The 22140-nt window shown below is 43.9% G+C and overlaps 1 long non-coding RNA gene across 1 annotated transcript in view; it reads right to left on the bottom strand.

The window, feature by feature from the left end:
• LOC102547888 (uncharacterized) overlaps positions 1–21133 on the bottom strand; it is a 106032-nt gene extending 84899 nt beyond the window's left edge. Inside the window, exon 1 of the long non-coding RNA XR_015638309.1 lies at positions 21047–21133. This is a non-coding gene — a long non-coding RNA (uncharacterized LOC102547888). The remainder of the gene's footprint in view (positions 1–21046) is intronic.
• Between the last annotated feature and the right edge of the window lie 1007 nt (positions 21134–22140).

Genomic DNA, 22140 nt, shown 5'->3' with positions numbered 1-22140 from the left:
AATATTGCTGATGCCAAGAAGTGCATGCTGACAGGAACCTGATATAGCTGTCTTCTGAGAAGCTCTGCCAGAGCATGACAAATACAGAGGCGGAAACTCAAAGCCAACCATTGAACTGAGAACAGAGTCCTCATTGGAGGAGTTAGAGAAAGGATTGAAGGAACTAAAGGGCTTTGTAACCCCATAAGAACAACAATTCCAATTAACCAGAGCTCCCAGGGACTAAACCACTATCCAAAGAGTACACATGCTGCATATGTAGCAAAGGATGGCCTTGTTGGGCACCAATTGGAAGAGAAGCCCTTGGTCCTGCTAAGACTGGAGCCCCAATGTAGGGGAATGTCAGGGCAAGGAGGCAGGAATGGGTGGGTGGGGAAGTACCCTCATAGAAGCAGGGGGAGGGGAGATGGGATAGGCCATTTCTGGAGGGGAAACCTGGAAAGGGGATAATATTTGAAGTGTAAATAAATAAATAAATACTCCAATAAAAAAAGAAAGAAATGACCGTAAAAATATTTTTTAATATTATATCTATTTTGAAAATGAAGATATTAAATAAAAATAAGCAAACTTTTTACTACAACACACACACAAAACTGAACACAAACTCAATTAATAAAAAGCAGAATGAAGGAAATAATGAATAATAAGGGAAAATAGAGGAAACAGAAAAACAATCAGTGGCAGTCTTTATACAGATCAGCAAAGCTGATGATCCTCCCCTAAAATGGTTAAGAAAAGAAAGAGAAGAGACATTACAACTAACCTCAAAGAAATGATAAACACTTACATCGACAAGAAAATAGAATGCAGTTATACTTTGAACAATTTAATCTTGGTGGTAAACTTTCTTAGCTCTTAAATGGACTCAGGAAGAAATGAAAAATCTGAATGAACCTATGCAAGAGACCAAGTTAGGAAGGAAAGAAACCCAACCAGATGGCTTCATGCATAAATCCTATAAAGTGTTTAACAATTAGGATCAATCAATTAGAAATTCTTCATAAAAAAACCAATAAAAAATGCTGTTATATAAGAGTAGTGATACCAGTTATCAAAATCAGCCAAAGACATCTCAAAAAAATTCAAATCAATATTCCATATATATATATATATATATAAATCAAACAAGTTCATAGCACAATTCAATGTACAATACTTTTAAAGGGTTATAAAAAGTCATTTATCCCTGATCAACTAGAATTTACTCCTGGAATGCAAGGTTGGTTCAACATACCAAAAATGACAAATGCCATAACTATGAGTCACAGTTTGAATGACAATGTGCCTTCAGTGGCTCAAGTATTTGAATTCTTGGCCCCCAGTTGGTGGAACTGTTTGGGAAGGATTAGGAGGTGTGGCCTTGTTAGAGGAGGTGTGGCCTTGTTGGAGGAGGTGTGGCCTTGTTAGAGGAGGCATGGCACTGCATATGGGCTTTGAGGTTTTAAAGCCTCAGATGTTTCCAGCTAGCTCCCTCCCCACCTCTCTCTGCCTCAGGCTTGTGGAGCAGGTGCAATCTCTCAGATAATGTCCCAATGCTATGGCTGCAGCTTGCTGCCATGTTCCCCACCATGATGATCATGGACTCTACCTCTCTGGAATCATGAGCCCCCCACCCCAATTAAATGCTTTCTTCTATAAGTTGTGTTGGTGTTCTATCAAAACAATAGAACAGAAACTACAACATCACATTCATAGACAGTAGGAAAGGGCCATTGGGATAGACACATTAAGCATCTGATTACACCCACAATAAAATTATTCGTGTTAAAGCATTTAATATGTTAGTATAGAAAGGAACTCCCTCTTTCTGGTTTGCACCAAATAAACATAAACAGTATTGTGGTTCATAGGGCTGGAGAGATGGCTCAGTGTCTCCTCCTCCTGGGGACCTGTGTTTGATTCTGTGTCTTCCAACTGTCTGTAACTCTAATCCCAGAGGATTAAATCCATTCTATGGGCACTACATTCATGGACACACGTACATAATGCAGGCTAAGCACTTGTATACATAAAATAAAATAAAGGAGAAAATACAACATTATGCTTGATGCTAGAAGTTGAAAACCTTCTTACTTAAACTGGAAAGAGGTTTTTTCTAGCTACCTGTTTTCAACATTGTTCTGGAGGTTTGACCCACAGCCACAGTGGAGAAAATACATATTTTAAAACATCACACTAGGAATGAAGAAGTAAGTGTACCGGCAGTTGCTTATCTTGAAATAGAAAATGCTAAAGAAATCACAGAACTCCCATGGTCGAAAGCTGAATCAACGGCCTCATGGCTGGAGAAACTACACAGAGAATCACTTATAGTTTTCTATACCAGCAATGCATGGTCAGGAAATAACATTGTATTTATATGAGCATTTAATAAAAACTTAAAAGTATATTTAACACAGTAAGTTATACACACGGAAACTGCAAAACAGAACCCAAAGAAAGAGCTTCAATAATGTTAAACTGTGTGTCCTCGCGGACTTGGGACTCCATGTTAACTCTGTGCGCTAGTCCATAGCTCCTTCCTTCCTCTTCTACAAAAATGTCAGCTTCCTTTTCACATAAAAGTTTCAGCCAATACAAAGATTCAGTTGGAAATTTGGAAATTCTAGGAAAATCAGAGGAAGACAAAGTTGGAGGATTAACTTTTCAATTTTCAAAGCTACAGCATGAACCCATAGCAGTCAGGAATGAGGTAGGGGCTGCGACAGTCATTCCGATCAACAGATAGGATTGAGATCAGAAATAAATGCACACACTTATTTTTGATAAGGAGATAAAGACAATTCAGTAAGGGTAGTGCCATGCTTGTAGACAAATGGTGCTCAAACAGTAGAGCATACCTACAAAAGGCTGAAGGTGAGACTCCCTCCCATCATGTTCAAATGCTAAAATGTAGATGGTCCCAGAGTGCACATGGACCTAAAGGTAAGAACTGAAGCCATGAGACTCTGGAAGGCATCATAGCCATGAAATGTCATGTCCTTGGATTCAGCAAATGAGTTCTTAGATGTGATACCAAACGCATAAGCAACAAAAGAGACAGAGATATTTGGACTTGACTAATAATTAAAAGACTTTTTGTTTTAAAGAATATTACAAAATAATAAAAATAACTAGAATATTTTTTTAAAAACCCATAAATCGCATACCTGGCAAGAGTCTAGTATTGGCTATAGGGAGAAAATGATTGCAACTCAACAGTAAAAAGACAAATTTCCTAATTAAAAAGAAACAGAGGATATAAACATTTCTCCAAAGAAAATATGCAAATGACCAAAAAGCACCTAAAAGAAACTCATGGTCATTAGAGAAATGCAAATCAAACCACAGAAAGATACCACTTCATACAAGATGACGTAGTCACTCTGGAGTAGTTGAGCAGTTCCCTCTCTGGTGACTGGCAGTGAGTACAGGCTCTCCGTTAGGAGCGATAAAAAGACTCCATTCTCTGAATGCTAAATATCGAGTGACAATATGCATTAGCATTTCATTGAAGGGAATTTAAAATGCAGGATAAAAATGTACACATGAATATTCATCACAACAGTAATTAAAATAGCGAAAAAGTGATAAACACAATCTAAATGCCTATTAACTAGTGGATAAGTAGGCTACGTGTGATGTATTTAGACAGTGGAATATTATTCAGTGGTAAAAAGAACAAAGTTCAGATGCAGCACGGGCGAGCCTTGAAAACTGTAAGACAGGGAGGGAAGCCAGATGTAATAGGCGGGCACACAATCGTTCCATTTTATGGAATGTCTGAAGTTGGCAAGCTCATGCCTCAAAGTGCGCACTGTTTACCAGGGGTGGGGGAGAGCTGAGGGGGACTGGTGGCCAGTGGTACAGGCTTCTGCTTGGAGTGGTGCAAATGTTTCAGAATCTGACAAGCCACTGAATGATCCTTTCAAATAAATGATTACTGACCAAGAATCATATCTCCACTAAAACATTACAAATACCGGAACTGGAAGATCTTGCATATAAGGCTAATGAGACACGGAGAAGGCCACTAGGCCAAAGATTAGAGTCTTCTAGAAAACAAAGGAAATCACAACTATGGACTGTCAAAGCCAATCCGTCGTAATTCCTAAGTGAACAGCAGGGGGAGCCCTAGGTAGCAGAGAGAACTCCAAAACTAATATTTATGATAATAAAGCTAATAGCTTTTGATCATTAAAAAAATATGAAAAAACAAACAAACAAGGTATCAAACCCCACTAATAATCCCACTACTCTGGCAATCGCTTGTTATTCTATTTGCTCCAATCCCTGCCCGGGTGGCATGTACCTACGGGTGGACATACTCAGACATACACGAAAGGCCCAAGCCACGTGGCTTTGAAGCCTCTTCAGTTTCATTTCATATTAATTTTATATTTCTTCTAAATCTTTGACTATCCTTGGGAATGTAATTTCTGCAATCTGTAACTGTGTTGTAATTCCTTAAACATATTTTGATACATTTTTTTAGTTATGAATAACACTACAATAAAGTCCTCGTACCTAAACCCTTAACTATAGTTTTTAAAAAAACTTCCCTCAGGATAGATTCATTGCAGAGGAATTATGAGGTGAGCCTGCATTTACGACTTTAAGATTTTGGATATGCAGCCATATTTCGGCCTGAAAATCTCACACTTTCTCTTACAGTTCCTGAGAGTTTCCTCATTCCTGGCTCTAAACAGTTGTGTGTGTGTGTGTGTGTGTGTGTGTGTGTGTGTGTGTGTATGTGTGTGTGTGTGTGTGTGTGTGTGTGCGCACATGCACATGTGCATGTATGTGGCTGTATTGTACATTTCTGTGCTGTGTGTATGTATGTGTATACATGTCCTTGTGTGTGTCTGGGTGTATACATGCCTCTGTGTATGTCTGTCTGTGTCTGTGTGTATATGTGTCACTGTGTGTGTGTTTGTATATTTGTGTACAGATCCTTGTGTGTGTTTCCTTGTGTGTGTTTCTGTATATAGATATCTGTGTGTACATGTTTGTGTGTGTCTGTGTACATATATGTCCCTGTGTATGCCTGGGAGTATACACATCTGTGTATGTGCATGTCTACGTGTGTACACATATGCAAACACTTGTGTGTGTGTGCATGTCTTTATGCGTTTATGTCTGTGTGTGCATTGTGCATACACATGGAGGCCAGGAAAGGGTGTTGGGTGTCCTCCCATATCACTCTTGCCATAGTCTTTTGAGGCGGGGTCCCTCCTAGTGGCCCCTGTTTCCCTGGCTCTGCAGAGCTGGGGTTAAATCCTAGCACAGATTCCTACTGTCCCTAGGTCCTGGATACAAAATGTAGTCCTCCCCACTGCACGGAGAGCATCTTAACCACGGGGTCACTTCTATAGCTCCTGTTTGAACCTCTACCTAAATATATAATCACTGGATTTTCCCTAAATTTAAATTATGCCCTAATTGTATAGACACTGTCTTCTTTCTTTTCTATTTTAAACAGTGGACTTTACTTTTGCAATGCTTATTGTCTAATTTTTCCACTGATACAATTTGTTTCTTATAAATAATAGAAAATTTCTGTTTAAGATCTTAATATTCCAGTTATTGATTCCTGGAAGCTCTTTATATGTGAACCATGGTAACTGTTCCCTTAAACCTTGTACTCTTCCTTTAGGTACTTTGTGCATCGTGATTTTTTTTTTGAGGGTTGACATATAAATGGCTTTAATTTTGGTACAAAAATTATCTGTCTTCTTTCATAAATCCTTCCCCATTTTTTCTCTTAAAAACTTTATCATAATTTTCTCTCCTCTCAGCTTTTAAGCTTTGATTATTTAATTCCTCAATAACTTGTTTGGGTTAAATCCTGATTTGGGCCCTTCCTATCCCCACAAGTGAATTACATCAGCATTGTTCGTCAGAATAAACGTCAGCTTCCTCCAGCAACCAGAAGTCACTTTATTATAATAAACTTTGACATATATTTGAGTGCTGAGGGACTTGACTCTCTTCTGTTAATTGTTGTGCTGGGATTTTCTATTACAGCATGATTAAAAGTTTTTTGTTTTTGTTTTTTTGTTTTTGTTTTTGCTTTAAGTTTTTAATCTCTTTCTTGATTATTTTCACCTATCCATACTTTCAGATCAACTTTAAAGCCACATTTCCATGAAAATATATTTCCTATTTTGATTAGGATCATATCGATCTTAATTAGTTTGAAAACAATGAAAATTTTCAATTTATTCAATTCTGCCTTTGCTTAATTAACTATAATTTTATTGCTATATTGAGAGGGGCTCTGGGCACTTTTAACATTTGTGGGCATATTTGCTGTGAATTTTGGTCTTTTTTCTTGGTGGCTTGGCTGTCTTTTTCACTAGGGTAGAAACTCTTTTGGCCTCTGTCCAAGTGTTAGCCACATGTAGATATTGCTTCCACTCAGTGTCCAGGGACCAGGGTGTCCTTTTAATGCATCAGCTCATTTCCTGGGTTTTCTACACAGACCACTATTGGAAACCTCTAACTTTTCTCTACAACCATGACTTTGTGACCTCAACCACAATCAATGAAGCCTCTTCATGAGCCTGATTAGAAAATTAAATAAAATAGAAAATACAGGCTCTCTTAATGGCTTAGAGGGTAAAGGTGCTCTCCATGCAAGTCTGCTGACCCAAGTTTGATCCCTAGGGTGAAGGGTGAAGGACAGACAAACTGTTCAGACTATTCTCTGACATGCATGCGTGTCTTGTGGTATGTGCGTGCTCACCAAGGTACACAATAATAATAAACAAAATAAAGTTAAAAGTAACAATGAAGTGACCAAATCAGTACAGACCGTTCTGGAAACTACAGATGCTGCCCACCCCCTACACCCTGCTTCCCACACTCTGAGAGGGTCAAGACTTACCATGAGATTGCTTTGATTTAAGAAAAATTAAGTCTGGTATTTTAAAAGGGGCATCAGTGGCTCAGAGCGGCAGGCCCTGACTTTGAAAGCCTGCTAAGCTCTGATTTTTCTCCTCACTCAGGCTACTGCAGTTGCAATCTGGTGTGCAATGAATGCATCCTTCCTGGGTACATTATCTCATGAACTTGACAAACAGTCTGTTGTGAGCACGCTGTGTGTGATGTCTACTCTTGGTTGGCAATTTGACTGCATCTAGAATTAACTAAAGCTCAATTGGCTGGGCACACCTGTGAGGGACTGTTTTCTTAATTAAATCATTTGAGATGAGTAGACTTACTTTTGATTCAGATCTTCTGCGTGGGAAGATCCATCTTTAGTCTGGATCACACAATCTGAGAGCAGCCTGTATAAGGGATGTGGAAGAAGGAAGTTTGTTCTCTTTGCCTGCTCTCTCTCACTCTTACAGGCAAGTCCATTCCTTTACTGGCAATAGAACCCACTTCTTCCGGATTCTGTCATATACTGAAGAGTCATTGAGACATCCAGCTCCCAGGACTGAACAACTACTAGATTCTTAGATCTTCTGTTAGTAGACAGCCACTGTTGGACTAGCTGAACCACAGCCTGTAAGACACGTTAATAAATCCCCTTTCTATAGACATCTTTCTTTCCACCCATCCATCTGTCCGTCTGTCACCTATCTGTCTGTCTATAAGTTCTTTTCCTTTAGAGAACCCTGACTTATACTGCAGGAGAAACACAAACACGTTTATACCTTCCCCTGTTGTAAATAACAATAAACTTATAGACTAGAGATTTTCATTGGTCGCAACTTGTGAAGACACCTCTGTTACCCTTGATTGGCAAACACAAGTTATTTTATTCCCATCTTAATAATAACTGTGAACTCTTCAGTCACACATCACACAGCAGATACGACATATGACACAGGTAGTTCACGGGATGGCTACAAAGCCTTAAATATATTGTAGCAGAGTCCAAGGAGCCCCCGAGAGGCTTTCCTGCATGGCAACAGAAGGCTGGCACAGACGCTGTGGGAATCAAAGGGTGAGCTTGTCGAGGGGCTGCTGGAGACCCTGACAGCAAACCAGAGTTGAGCAGAGCCAGGTGAGCTGCACAGGTGAGGTCCAGGACCACAGAGGCCAGAGAAGAGAAAAGTAAGCCTGGGTTACATGAATGAACAAACAGGTTGATGTCCATTCAACACGTCAGAAGCTTGGGGGCCACAATAAGCTGAAGCCCCTGTGGTAGCGGGGAACTCAACATCAGTCGGACCTTTGATGCACACACTAGATTACAAGACAAAAGGGGCTGTCAACAGTGTAGTGTTAGGTGTCCTCCTTAGAATGGGGTCCAGGTAAGGATGTTGAGCTATCTGCACCCTGGCATGTTTAATCAATTCTCAGACTTTATCCCCCAGATATGATTCTGATATGCTTATATGACCCAATTTATTTTAATAAGTTCATACTTTTAAAAATCTTGCAAAGTTCTTACTTGTCCTCGTCAGTGGTGGGGAACATGGTTGCCACCAAGGAGTCATCTCATCTCTATGCACTCAAGGTGGAGTCACGTGCTATTTGTAAAACGTGGAGTTACCTAGGACAAGGCACAGCCCTGGAAAGCCACTGTGTTAGGCAATGTGGTGAACTTGGAGCAGGGTACATCCTGACCCGACATACAGTCAGGTACCAACCTCAAAACCCCAGAGAGATGACGTCTAACACTTGAGACATTCTCTCTATCCTACAAGGTCCTCAAAACCCCAGAGAGATGATGTCTAACACTTGAGACATTCTCTCCATCCTACAAGGTCCCCTCCATGGTCCCCTCTTTCATCCTGAAACACTTGCCGATCCCAGCGTCATTTGATGTTTTGCGTAATCTTTCTTTCTCAAGCTTCCAACGGGAGCCCAACTGGCCCTCAGCAACAACCACACGGTCTGCTGCGTCTGCCGCGTATGTTTGATGCCACCTTTCCTCAGCAGACAGAGAGCAGATCTCCTTGTCAGCAAATATAAAGTCAGCCCCACCCAACACATTCTTCCCCTTATTCTGACTGCAGAGAAGAACATGCCCAGACTAGCCCACTGTAGGGATAGCTGAGCTAGCTGAAGGAAGTTCTCATAACATGGCCAGGTTGTTTATTGTCTATCTAGCTCAATTTGCTGCCATCCCCGGTGTGCGTGCGTGCGTGCGTGCGTGCGTGCGTGCGTGCGTCTGTCTGTCTGTCTGTCTGTCTGTCTCTGTGTTGCAGAGTCTAAATGTATTTTACATATCTACATACCCACAGTATAGAACTGCATGAACCAGAAAGTTCGGAGAAACAGTACTTTCTAAACTCCTTTGTTCTCTCACCAGACTACTGGATGGCCAGAGCCTGTGGTCTACTGGTGAGGTCTGGGAAGCCATCAGTCTCAGGAGTCAAAATGCACAATCAATACCTGGAGAAGGTTAGAACTGATACCAATTCCAAGAAATGGTTGTGCTGTCAAAGAAACACACCTTTGTGCAACCTTGCAGGAGGCCGGGGCTGGTTTTTACTTTTGTCCTGTCTGCAGAGGCCACTTTCTCTCAGATCTGCCTGCTGTTCTGTACAGAGCTGCTTTCTTGCTTTACTTAAACACCACTGCGAGGAAGCCTGTCCAGGGCATTCAGTTACTCTGTCATAGTGTTGTCTGTGAACACAGAGCATAAAGAGGGATACATTTCCTAACTCAATCCACTCTTGAGGCCTGCCACATTAAAACAATCTATCAGAGCACTTTGGGTCTGCCCTGGAGTGACTGGAAACCAGCAGGCTGAAGCATTTAGGGAAAGCTTGAAGTCTCATTTGCTGTAGATAACTCCTAATTGCCTTGCATGTGTACACAGCCTTTTACATTTGTCAAGGCCTCCCAACATTCCTGGCTAATAACAGGCCCGAGAGGACCTTTTTAGCTCCTGTTCATTCTCGCTCTGGAGAAGTGCAAGGTGTGAAACTGATGGGCTGAGGGGGATTTCAGTGGGCCTGGTGTCTCCTCTACACAAAGAAGAATTTAAAAAGTGAGATTTTTGTCTTGGGTTCTTCATAGGGAAATGCTTCCTCCACTGGGCCTGGTCCAGATCACACAAAGCCTGTGTCCTCTTGGCCCCTGGTATGAGAATTCCTAACTTAAGTGAGAGACAGCAGCAGAGATTTCATTCCCAGCTTCCTTTGGATATGTCACTGGGCCCTGGGCTTCAATCTGCATTATTAGAAAAAGGTGGCAGGGAAGACTTTCTAGCTCTTGTGTCATAGGCGTTTGAGCACCCCTGTCATTCCCTGACTTCTTCCAGTTAGTGCCTGCTTACTTGGTAATACCAAAGTTTACACATGCAAATGAATAATCAAATGTCCTGCTAGGAGTGTCCTGTGGGGACAGGCTAGTTCTCTATCATCCCTTGGACACTGGTCCAGGATCAGCTCATGTGAAGGAGTTAGGAGAGAGGTACAGCTGCCAAGGAAGCATGGTGACAACGACAGAGAAAGACTTGTGTTTCTCTTTTCCTGTCCTACAAAGTCATCAGATGTTCCCACCTATGCATACCCGTTATGATCATTACTTGTTTGAAAAAACCAAGGCAACAGTACTATGAAAACTATCATTGAACTAGTGTTTGTCCACAAACCAGGTACTGTGCTAGGTACTTCCTTCCCACTTGCCTGCTCTCACTCTAGCAAGCAGGTATTGCTGCCATAACAAGCCAGGGGTTGGAAACTGAGGAGCGAGTGTTTCAAAAGACTTAACACATTGATACAGACACAGTGGGTGACTACAGGGTTGCACGAACTAAAGTCAAATCCAGAAGCCTGCATCTTGAGTGAGAAGCAGTCTTCTTGTACATTTTGTTTTTATTTTATTTTTTTATCTTTATTAACTTGAGTATTTCTTATTTAAATTTCGATTGTTATTCCCTTTCCCGGTTTCCAGGCCAACATCCCCCTAACTCCTCCCCCTCCCCTTCTCTATGGGTGTTCCCCTCCCCATCCTCCCCCCATTACCACTCTCCCCCCAACAATCACATTTACTAGGTGTTCAGTCTTGGCAGGACCAAGGGCTTCCCCTTCCACTGGTGCTCTTACTAGGGTATTCATTGCTACCTATGAGGTTGGAGCCCAGGGTCAGTCCATGTATAGTCTTTGGGTAGTGGCTTAGTCCCTGGAAGCTCTGGTTGGTTGGCATTGTTGTTTATATGGGGTCTCGAGCCCCTTCAAGATCTTCCAGTCCTTTCTCTGATTCCTTCAACGGGGGTCCTGTTCCCAGTTCAGTGGTTTGCTGCTGGCATTCGCCTATGTATTTGCTGTATTCTGGCTGTGTCTCTCAGGAGAGATCTACATCTGGTTCTTGTCGGCCAGCACTTCTTTGCTTCATCCATCTTATCTAGTTTGGTGGCTGTATATGTATGGGCCACATGTGGGGCAGGTTCTGAATGGGTGTTCCTTCTGCCTCTGTTCTAAACTTTGCCTCCCCAATCCCTGCCAAGGGTATTCTTGTTCCCCTTTTAAAGGAGTGAAGCATTCGCATTTCAGTCATCCTTCTTGAGTTTCATGTGTACTGTGCATTCAAGCATTTGGGCTAATAGCCACTTATCAGTGAGTGCATACCATGTGTGTTTTTCTGTGATTGGGTTACCTCACTCAGGATGATACTTTCCAGTTCCAACCATTTGCCTACGAATTTCATAAAGTCATTGTTTTCGATAGCTGACTAATATTCCATTGTGTAGATGTACCACATTTTCTGTATCCATTCCTCTGTTGAAGGGCATCTGGGTTCTTTCCAACTTCTGGCTATTATAAATAAGGCTGCTATGAATATAGTGGAGCATGTGTCTTTGTTATATGTTGGGGCATCTTTTGGGTGTATGCCCAAGAGAGGTATAGCTGGATCCTCAGGTAGTTCAATGTCCAATTTTCCGAGGAACCTCCAGACTGATTTCCAGAATGGTTGTACCGATCTGCAATCCCACCAACAATGGGGGAGTGTTCCTCTTTCTTCACGTCCTCGCCAGCATTTGCTGTCACCTGAGTTTTTGATCTTAGCCATTCTCACTGGTGTGAGGTGAAATCTCAGGGTTGTTTTGATTTGCATTTCCCTTATGACTAAAGATATTGAACATTTCTTTAGGTGTTTCTCAGCCATTCGGCATTCCTCAGCTGTGAATTCTTTGTTTAGCTCTGAACCCCATTTTTTAATAGGGTTATTTGTCTCCCTGCGGTCTAACTTCTTGAGTTCTTTGTATATTTTGGATATAAGCTCTCTATCTGTTGTAGGATTGGTAAAGATCTTTTCCCAATCTGTTGGTTGCCATTTTGTCCTAACCACAGTGCCCTTTGCCTTACAGAAGCTTTGCAGTTTTATGAGATCCCATTTGTTGATTCTTGATCTTAGAGCATAAGCCATTGGTGTTTTGTTCAGGAAATTTTTTCCAGTGCCCATGTGTTCCAGATGCTTCCCCACTTTTTCTTCTATTAGTTTGAGTGTATGTGGTTTGATGTGGAGGTCCTTGATCCACTTGGACTTAAGCTTTGTACATGGTGATAAGCATGGATCGATCTGAATTCTTCTACATGCTGACCTCCAGTTGAACCAGCACCATTTGCTGAAAATGTTATCTTTTTTCCATTGGATGGTTTTGGCTCCTTTGTCAAAAATCAAGTGACCATAGGTATGTGGGTTCATTTCTGGGTCTTTAATTCTATTCCACTGGTCCATCTGTCTGTCTCTGTACCAATACCATGCAGTTTTTATCACTATTGCTCTGTAATACTGCTTGAGTTCAGGGATAGTGATTCCCCCGGAAGTCATCCCCTTTCCCGGTTTCCCATCCATAACCCCCTACCCCATCCCCTCTCCCCATTCTTCTATGAGGGTGTTTCCCCTCCCCAACTATCCATCCCTTCCCTCCTCCCGACTCTGACATTCCCCTATACTGGGGGTCTAGCATTGGCAGGACCAAGGGCTTCTCCTCCTTTTGGTGCCCAACAATACCATCCTCTGCTACATATGCAGCTGGAGCCATGGGTCTGTCCACGTGCACTCTTTGGGTAGGGGTTTAGTCCCTGGGAGCTCTGGTTGGTTGGCATTGTTGTTCTTATGGGGTTGCAAGCCCCTTTGGCTCCTTCAATCCTTTCTCTAACTCCTCCAATGGGGACCCCGTTCTCAGTTCAATGCTTTGTAGCTAGCATTTGCCTCTGTATTTGTCATGCACTGGCATATAATGTCCCAAATCCTGGAAAGCACTTGGTAAGGACGAAAAGAGCCTTGTGTGTGAAGATGTTCAGAGGTCTGGCTGGAAGGTAGTTTGAAATGCAAGCCTTGCCAGCAAGGTCAGGCAACTGGTAGGGTTCACCATGGACCACAGGCACCCTATCAGATCCATTTGCTTTTGCAAGCACAGGCTATCACTTAAAGACATGTGCTCCTTGGGGTGGAAAACCATCCGGTGCCAGCAGTGTTGAGGCCATTATGTCTATGAATGAGGATCAGCCCACCCTGTACAAACTGGCAGGTGGGTTTTTAATGGGCATGGTGAAAGAAGTAGACTGAGATGTCTCTCCCAGAAACAGAGTAGTAAGAAAGAAGTTGATACTCCAGTGCTGTGGGGGAGAAAACGGGGTGGTAGAGACACACAGTGAGCTAGTTAGTGCTACCAGCCTCAGATGCTTGTAAAACCCAAGTGCAACAGAATTCACTAGGGACAATAAGCAAGTCGTGATCACAATGGCCAAGTCTAGCATCTCAAAATCACACAGGCCACCAAGTCCTAGTGTTTGCTACAGTGTACACACACACACACACAATGCTGTCCCATTGAGGTTCCCCATTTATACCAAGACCATCCCAGCTACACACAGTCACCAGGCACCTGCTGCCAAAGCAGCCTACATAACATAGAAGAGATGAATGACTGGCCTTGTCCGCACAGCCTCACAGATCCCTCTCAGAAGCAGAGCCTGTTTCTCCAGCCTTAGGCTGTGAGCCCCAGAGCCAGGACCTCCAGCCCTCGGGCCTCTCTCTTCCCGTGGTGTCTGGTGCTGTGCGGCCTTTCCACCCAGCCTGATGTCCTGGTGTTCTGAGCCTCTTAGAATTGGCAGCTGCTCCCTTCCAGGAGCACTGATTGTTTGTGCCTGTCAGGGAAGTGCTGGTAAACATTAGCTTTAAGGTTTCTCACAGAAGAAGTTGTTAGTCTCCCTCTTTCATATTTTTCCACCTTTTTATTTCTCCATTTGCTTCCCTTTTTTCCTCTCACCTGTCAGAAACTGGAGCGTTAGTTTTCCTTAAGAGTGATTTCTTAAGACATGCCATGTCTTAAGAAATATTCAGGGGCTGGGGATTTAGCTCAGTGGTAGAGCGCTTACCTAGGAAGCGCAAGGCCCTGGGTTCGGTCCCCAGCTCCGAAAAAAAAAGAACCAAAAAAAAAAAAAAAGAAATATTCATACTGCCCTAGGAACCTGCTTCCAGGTCACAGAGAAGGCCCTGTGGGAAGTGCCGAGATGCTAGTATCCATCCCAAAAAGACCACATGCAGGTTAGCATTTGCTGCTGTGACAAAACACTGGCTAAGAGCAACTTAGGAAGGAGAGTTTACTTCAAGATTCCAAGTACCCATCCATCATCAACAGAATCAAGGCAGGACAACCTGGGCTAGGAATAGAAGCAGAGACCAAGGGGAAATGCTGCTTACTGCCTTAATCCCTACTCTGGCTAGCTACCTTCCTTACATAGACCTGCTACCACTAGAGCAGTTGTCTGGGCCTTCTCCATCAATTGCCAATCAAGGAAATGCCCCAGAGATACACCCATAGGCCAACCTCATGAGACCATTCCTCAGTTGAGCTCCCTCTTCCCAGGGGATTCTAGTTTGTGTTTAATTAACAAAAATTAGTCAGCACACCACCTCTAGACAGCTTTTACCCTCTCCGGAGTGAATGCATGGAGAGAGAAAACCCCGTTCTGCAATGGACTCTGTCATCTCCTGTGTCTTCCCACGTCGATAGTTCCAACAGTCTTACCCGCTGTGCTGAGATGTCCACCATGGCAAGCAGACATGGCAAGTTTCCGTAGCTGGTGGTACCCATTCATAGAGGAGAAGGCTTTGTGGATGCTCTGAGGTTGTCCACAGAAGCTGCCACCATGAAGAGACTGGTTCCAGTGGCCCAAAGAACTGGGAATCAGGTTGAAACACATTTGGGCTTAGAATCAGAGTGCTTGGTTTTAAGACTCCCCTGTTGTACCACTGTAGTGGCCTTAAGTGTCTGAGAGCTACAGCTTTTTTACTATATGGTGAAGCTGCTAATCTTACCTACATACCCAAGACCTCAACCACAGCACGTGAGGAAATGGATAAGACATTGCTTTATATTTCGGACAGCAGACAAAACAGGGCAGAGGAAACAAACCACAGGAAAGAGAGTGAGAGTCACATGTTGTCACCTCTAGGACACTGGGAAAATGTAAGGCTCTGTTGCTCTTCCCAGAGCCAGAGCTTTCTTTTGGAATCTTAGGCGTGATAGCAACAGGCACAGCTTCAGTCTCATTAGTGATAAAATAGTTAACTCTAGGGTTAGCTGTGGTAGAAACCAGCCTGGACTGCATGCTTGGAGTCATCGCATTGCTAGCCCTCAGAATGTGTGAGCAGTCCTCAACTTCTCGGTGAGATAGTTGGTTGAAACCAGGCTGCCGGGGGCACCTACAAGGTGATATGAGGAAAGTGACCAACCAATCTGTGCTTTAGTTCACCTACCTGTAGAAAGGGCCTGGCCACCTACCTCATCAGGTAATGAGGACAAATGAATAGTTAATGCACAGGACTTTGAACAGTACTTGACATAGTGTGGTAAGATAAATGTAGCTGTTAATTCTTGTGTAAAAAATAATTGAATTTTAAAAAGTGTTCTAAATTATGGGGGGAAACTGATTCTTTTGGTGTAATGCGGAATGAAAATTTGATTTGGATTCATGAAATCCAGCCACACGAAATCCAACCCTGGTCCCCTACCCCACATTAGTGTAGAGTGTCTTCCAAGCCAAAATCAGTGTTATGCTGAGGCTGAGTGGGACCAAAATACTGAGTGTGTCCCCTTTGATTCTGGAGACACAGTGATGATGTCTTTTCTTGCTGAGGGAGCCTGAGACTAGGTGCAAACATGCAGTATGGCAGAATCTGGGTTTCTCTGTGGACCGCTGTCTGGCCCAAGGCTTGAGTTAATCTCTCTGCACTCGCTTCCTGAGCCTTGCAGGTGGATGATCGTTTAACCAGAGCTGTCACCCAGAGTAGAGCACAGAGCCGATCCAGAAATCTTACAACTTCATCATTTGCAGCTTTGAGAAATTACACACGTTTTATTTTCATTTAGATGAGCTGAGGGGAGCCAGGAGATGGGTCAGTGGGTCAAATACTTGCTGTACAAGCATGACAACCTGAGTTCAGGTTCCCAGCCCAGAGGCTAAAGCTGGAAATGGCAGCATGCCTCTGTAACCCTATTGCCAACAGGCAGACAAGCAGATCCTGTGCACTTGCTGACGAGCCAGTCCAGCCAAAACATCTATAGAGTCCTGTCTCAACCAATAAGATGGAGAGAGATTGGGAAAGGGGCGGGACATCCGCCTTTGGCTTCCACCTGCACAGGTGAGTACACTCCACCCTAGGCCATGCATAAACCATGAATACTGAAAATTAAGTAACAAGAGAACAGGAGGGACAGAGAAATGTAACCTGAAAGTTTATTTTTCTTGAGGCCAGACCAGAAAAGGCCACAGTTTTGATCCAAGTCATTTAGTCATTCAGTGTGACAATATCAGTAATCATTGATTCACAGAAAAACTTCAGTACATTGAGTTGCACGGATTACAATATATTTCATATCTCACAGCACAATCTCTTTATACTTTCTAATTTTGCGTTAAGTAGTTAGCATGAAGTTGTTGCTCTTAACATCTGGAATTGGGGATGAAGGACCCAAGTCAACACCCAGAGATTCTGCTCCTTCTGCAGGGTCCTTTGCTTAGAATTCTGCTACAGTGTGGCCACTTTGGCCCTTCCTGTTTGCAAGCTGTACCTTCAAGGATCGCTCGTCAGCTTACCTGAACAAACCCCTAAACAGCAGCTACTGAAAATGCCACATGACGTGTGTGTGTGTGTGTGTGTGTGTGTGTGCGTGTGCGCACGCGCGCCTTTGTCTCTGTGTGTGTGTATATGCCTTTATCTGTGTTTGTGTGTGTGTGTGTGCCTTTGTCTCTGTGTGTGTGTGCCTTTGTCTGTGTGTGTGTGTGTGTCTGTGTGCCTTTGTCTGTGTGTGTGTCTGTGTGTGTGTGTATGTGTGTGTGCCTTTGTCTGTGTGTGTGCGTGCCTTTGTCTGTGTGTATGTGCCTTTGTGTATTTGTGTGTGTCTATCTGTGTGTCTTTGTCTCTGAGTGTGTCTATGTGTGTGTGTCTGTTTGTGTCTCTGTCTTGTGTGTCTGTGCTTGTGTGTGTGTGTCTGTTTGTGTCTCTGTCTTGTGTGTCTGTGCTTGTGTGTGTGTGTCTGTTTGTGTGTCTCTGTTTGTGTGTCTATGGGTGTGTGTGTGTCTGTGTGTATGTGTCTAAGGGTGTGTGTGTCTGTTTGTGTGTCTCTGTGTGTGTCTGTGTTTGTGTGTGTGTCTGTTTGTGTGTCCCTGTGTGTGTCTGTTTGTGTGTGTGTCTATGGGTGTGTGTGTGTCTGTGTTTATGTGTGTGTCTATGGGTGCATGTGGGGGCCAAAGGTTGATTCCATGTGACTTTATCATTTACTTCCCACATTATTTTTTGAGACAGAGTTCTCACTGAGTCTGGAGCTCACTGGTTTATCAAGTGACTACCCATAAAGCACCTGGGACCTAAAGTCTCTGCCTCCCCAGTTCTGGGATTACAGTGGCTGCCACCACACTGGATTTCTAAACTTTGGGTTTTAAGGGATTGAACTCAGGTCCTTGTGTTTGTATATCAATCACTTTGCTAACTGAGCTATATCCCAGCCCCTCAATTTCCAAAACAAACAAATAAATGTAAGTTGCTGTGACACTGGGGGGTGGGAGTGGGGGGTGAGCTGGAGAGCAGAACAGGCTGCAGGGGCAAAGGCTGCTATCAGGAAAACTTGCATACATAAGATATTGGATGACTTTGTTCTTAGCACTAATACAAACCCATCCAACAATGATTCTCCAGGACAAGGAAGGTCCAGAGGGCCTAGTGGTCAACTCAGAAGTGTGTAAGCGTGCTATCAAGACCTGATCTCCCCTGACTACTCCTTGTTCTTGACATTGAAGGTTGGCCTAAGAGATAACAGAAACTGGAGGTAAAATGTCAGACTTGGAGAGAATGGGCTTTCATGAGAATCTGGGAAGGTAACTGGACACGTAGCATAGCAGACAGGTCTCTAACTCTAGTTTGCTGATCAAGTCAGTGACCCTCGTTCATGATCACATGCTAATGTAAACAGTGTAAACTTACAAGTGTGCTATACTGTACTGAGAAAAGCTTAGGGCTATCCACTGCTGTTACTAAATATAGCTCATGTGGCATTTTAAGGGCATTTGACTCTGTGTCATAGAAGTTTTGCCAAAGAGGAAGGGTCAGTGCAGGGTCATCTATGGTAGGATAATGCACTTATATTTTAACTAAACCTCAGTGTTGCAAAGTTAAACCAGTTTTACTTGGTAGCACAGGAGAGTTTATAATCCTTTGTGTGGAACAACCCTTGCAACAGGCTACATTGTAAAGCTCTCTGGTCCTGGCACACAAACACACTCTCTCCCCTGACAGAGTATTTGAAAGTTGCCTTTTGTTTTCTTAGCTGTTTTTCTCCCAAGCCCAACAGGCACGGGCATTTCTGTCTTTTCATCTCTCCAACCTCCTCCTTCCCTGAAGTTTTAAAGTAGTTTCTACAGCTTTAGGCTTCTGTATCTAAATTTAAAGCCAATCGTGGCTTCGGACTATAAAATCGTCTCCCCAGACCTCTGTGGCTGTTGTTGGTCTGGTCTGTATATTAGCTGGAGTCACTTAGAGCCTTCAGTTAGTTTCCACTCAAATGTTAGCATCCATGTTTACTCTTGGTAATTGGCCGTCGTCACGTAACACCGTGCCCATCAGCATCTTTTTAACTTGTTCAGCAAATCCTTGGCACATGTTGTTTGGATTCTTTGCTCTTCCCTTCCCAGCCTTGACCCAAACCAAACCAAATACATCTGAAGAAAAGGAAAATGCTCGCCCTTGTCGTTCAATTTGCTAATGCAGTTGGTTTTCTTCTCCAGGAACGAAGAGTGTGTGTTTTGTGGCAGCTCGGCCATCTTCTATGCAGAGTCCTTGGCTTTAACCAGACCCCGTTCCACTGTGCATCAAACAGGGAACAGGGCTTTGGTTGCCCTTGTGTAGGTGGCTGAGTGATGAAACATAGTAAGCATCCTCAAATTCCACTCTTAAGGATGGTGGTGCAACCCCCTCCTCCACCTCCCTACCACAAAAAGAAAACCCTCTGGAAATGGCCTCTGAAGCGCTGCTCAGAAGAGAACTACAAGCTGAACCTGTGAAATCACCCTTGCAGTATGGCTTAGTGTGTTTCCAGCACTTTCCTGCCATCTACCACTAGCTTGGAAAGTAGATGAAGTGAGCTATTGTGCAGTTTTCTAGGATCCTCTCACCATGTGAAAGCCACTGGATGTGGGAGAGCCTGTCTCAGGCCTGAGGAGGCAGAAGAAAACTTCACAGGAGAGGTTGGGTGCCAGAGTCCCACAAAGCACCTAACAGGAGGTGAGAAAGAACGGGGAACAGTAGGACACATTCTCCTGAGGAAGCAGGGGTCAGTGCCCACTGTCTACAGGATCTGCATGAGCCTGAGCTCCTCCACTTCAGGAAACTCACACGTACAACTCCAGATTCAGTTCCAAGAGGACAAATAACACCTTGAAAAACCTCTCATTCCTTCAGGAAAGTTCTTTGATGTTTAATGTGAACATCAGGAAAGGAGACAGGGCAAGCCAAAGTCTTGACCTTGCTTGTGTGTCGCTGTCTCTCAGTTTTGTCTATTTGTCTGTGAACAGAGAACAGGATTCTCTTCCCATTGGGGAAACCCTTCTGCTGAGAACTCTAAACATGGGTGACCCCCTTGGGGTCTCACTCAAGAGCATCAGATTCTTTGAGGTCGGGACTGTGGCCAAGTGATAAGAGTTCTTATGCAGAATGCATGATGCCCTGGGCCCCATCCTAGCACTCCCTAATAAATAAACTTAGAAATACTGAAAACTGAGCATTCATTGACCTGCTGTGCATGCACACACCCCAAAAGATGTACTTCTATTCTCTCAGACAGGAACGGAACTCTCAGGCTGAATCCTCAGAGTCCCTCCACCATCCTTACCTTTCTAGAAGAACCTTGATGTGGGGTGAGTAGCGGCAGTTGAGTAACTCAAGTGAGTCTGCCTTGGGCCAGGAGCTCTGCCTGACCACCTTGACAAACGCACACTGGTAGCTCATAGCTCAGGATGGGCATCACTAGGAGCTCCTGATCAGTCCAGAGGACACACGCATCCCTGTTCTCCACAGCCACCATCTCTCCGTCCTCTAGTGCCCAGTTCGGTGACATCACCATGGAGTTCTCCAGTGCAGCCGTTTTGCTGCACAGACTGTATGAGTTTTTTGGAAGTGTCTAAAGCATAGGACTGTGAGGATGAAGCTTTTAAGGCTTACAAGTTCCTCTGCATAGTGCTCAGCAAAGAAGTCAACGGTCCCTCGTGTGTCCAGATACAACTACAAACAGCTGTGATCCACACTCATGTGTCCTTTGGGCTTTGCACCTCCCAGTGGTTCCCCCAACCACTGACAATGTAGGGATTTCTTATTCATTTCTTCGCAAAGCTCTCCCATGAGCTTTCTCTAATAATCCATTCTTTCCCATCCTCAGCCTAACTTACCCACTTAATAGCACCACTGTTCAGTTTACGGATATTGTGCACCTTTAAACCTCCTCATGGCGGAGCACAAAATAACTCAGCACGTTAAGATATGTAACTTAATTTGAGATGTAAATCATAGTGATCAGAGACAAGGATCTCACGTCTCTCCACTAGGGAATCATCTCTCGCTTCTTACGTGAGTGTGTACACATGCTCGCACTTACCTGTAGGTGTACATGGGTGTCTCCCTCTGTGTGCATCCATGTGGGCCTTGTCATGAAGCTCTTTCTTTATGCAGTCAGTGCCTGCCTAGGACCTTGCACCAGTGAATGAGAAACAAACAAGTCAGATGTAAGCGGTAGTTCACACAAGTTCATGTGGGGGGAGGATGGGGATGGGATTGTTCCCATGAGACCAAGAATGAGGCAAGTCAGCTGAGCCCCGCTCACTGCCCTTCCCCACATCAGGCTGACTGTTTATTCCATCAACCCTGTTTATTCTCTCAACTCTGGTTTCTCAGCCAAACAGCTCATCACATGCTGCTTGATTGCGGAGACATACAGAAACTCTCCAGAAAGAGGGATGGGAAGCACGGTCCTGCTGATTCATCCCCTGGGGCACTAACAAGCTGGTTCAGGGGTTCTCTTGTCCTCAATATTTCAACACTTAGAGCATTAGTCCTGCCAGTCGCTCTCGTGGTTAAGCAAAGTTGCTGGCATTATTGGGAATGATATGATATGATATTCAGCATTATCATTCCCGTCAGAAACTTATCTACCAAACAGTTCAGTCGATGGACTGTTCGGATGTCCAGACTATGGGCATTCAGGCTATTAAGGACAGAGTCATGTCGTCTCTGTCTTTGTCCCGCAGAAAGAAGCAACACCACGACGTTCTTCTCAAAGCAGTTTATTCAGGAACCTTTCTTTCTGCATTCAAGCAGCAGTCTCCTTACCCCCAAGCACACTCCCTACTAAAAGCCCCGTAACCATGCCCCATCAGTCCAGTCTACGTAGTCTCAGTTCATAGGTCCACGCCAAATGGCCTGATCTTGTGTCATGGTGCGCCTGTGCAGCTCTCACGATGGGTGTGGCTTACTTTTGGGTGTATGAGGAAGTCAGGTGCTAGTCATAAGACTTGGCAGCAGTCCCGGGTGCCATCTTGGGATTGCCGCCACACCTGCTCCCCACAGAGTCAGCCATCATTTGCCCAATATTGGGTGATGCAAACCTGGCTTCCCAAGGCTTTAACTATCAGACTAAACTGTATTAAACTATGAGATGTGATAGAGAGAGTGAACTCAGGCATAGGCTCGGTA

Source organism: Rattus norvegicus, chromosome 15, assembly GCF_021556685.1.
Source record: "Rattus norvegicus strain SHRSP/BbbUtx chromosome 15, alternate assembly SHRSP_T2T, whole genome shotgun sequence".
Taxonomy (NCBI): Eukaryota; Metazoa; Chordata; class Mammalia; order Rodentia; family Muridae; genus Rattus; species Rattus norvegicus.
This window is presented reverse-complemented; position numbering and strand designations above follow the sequence as displayed.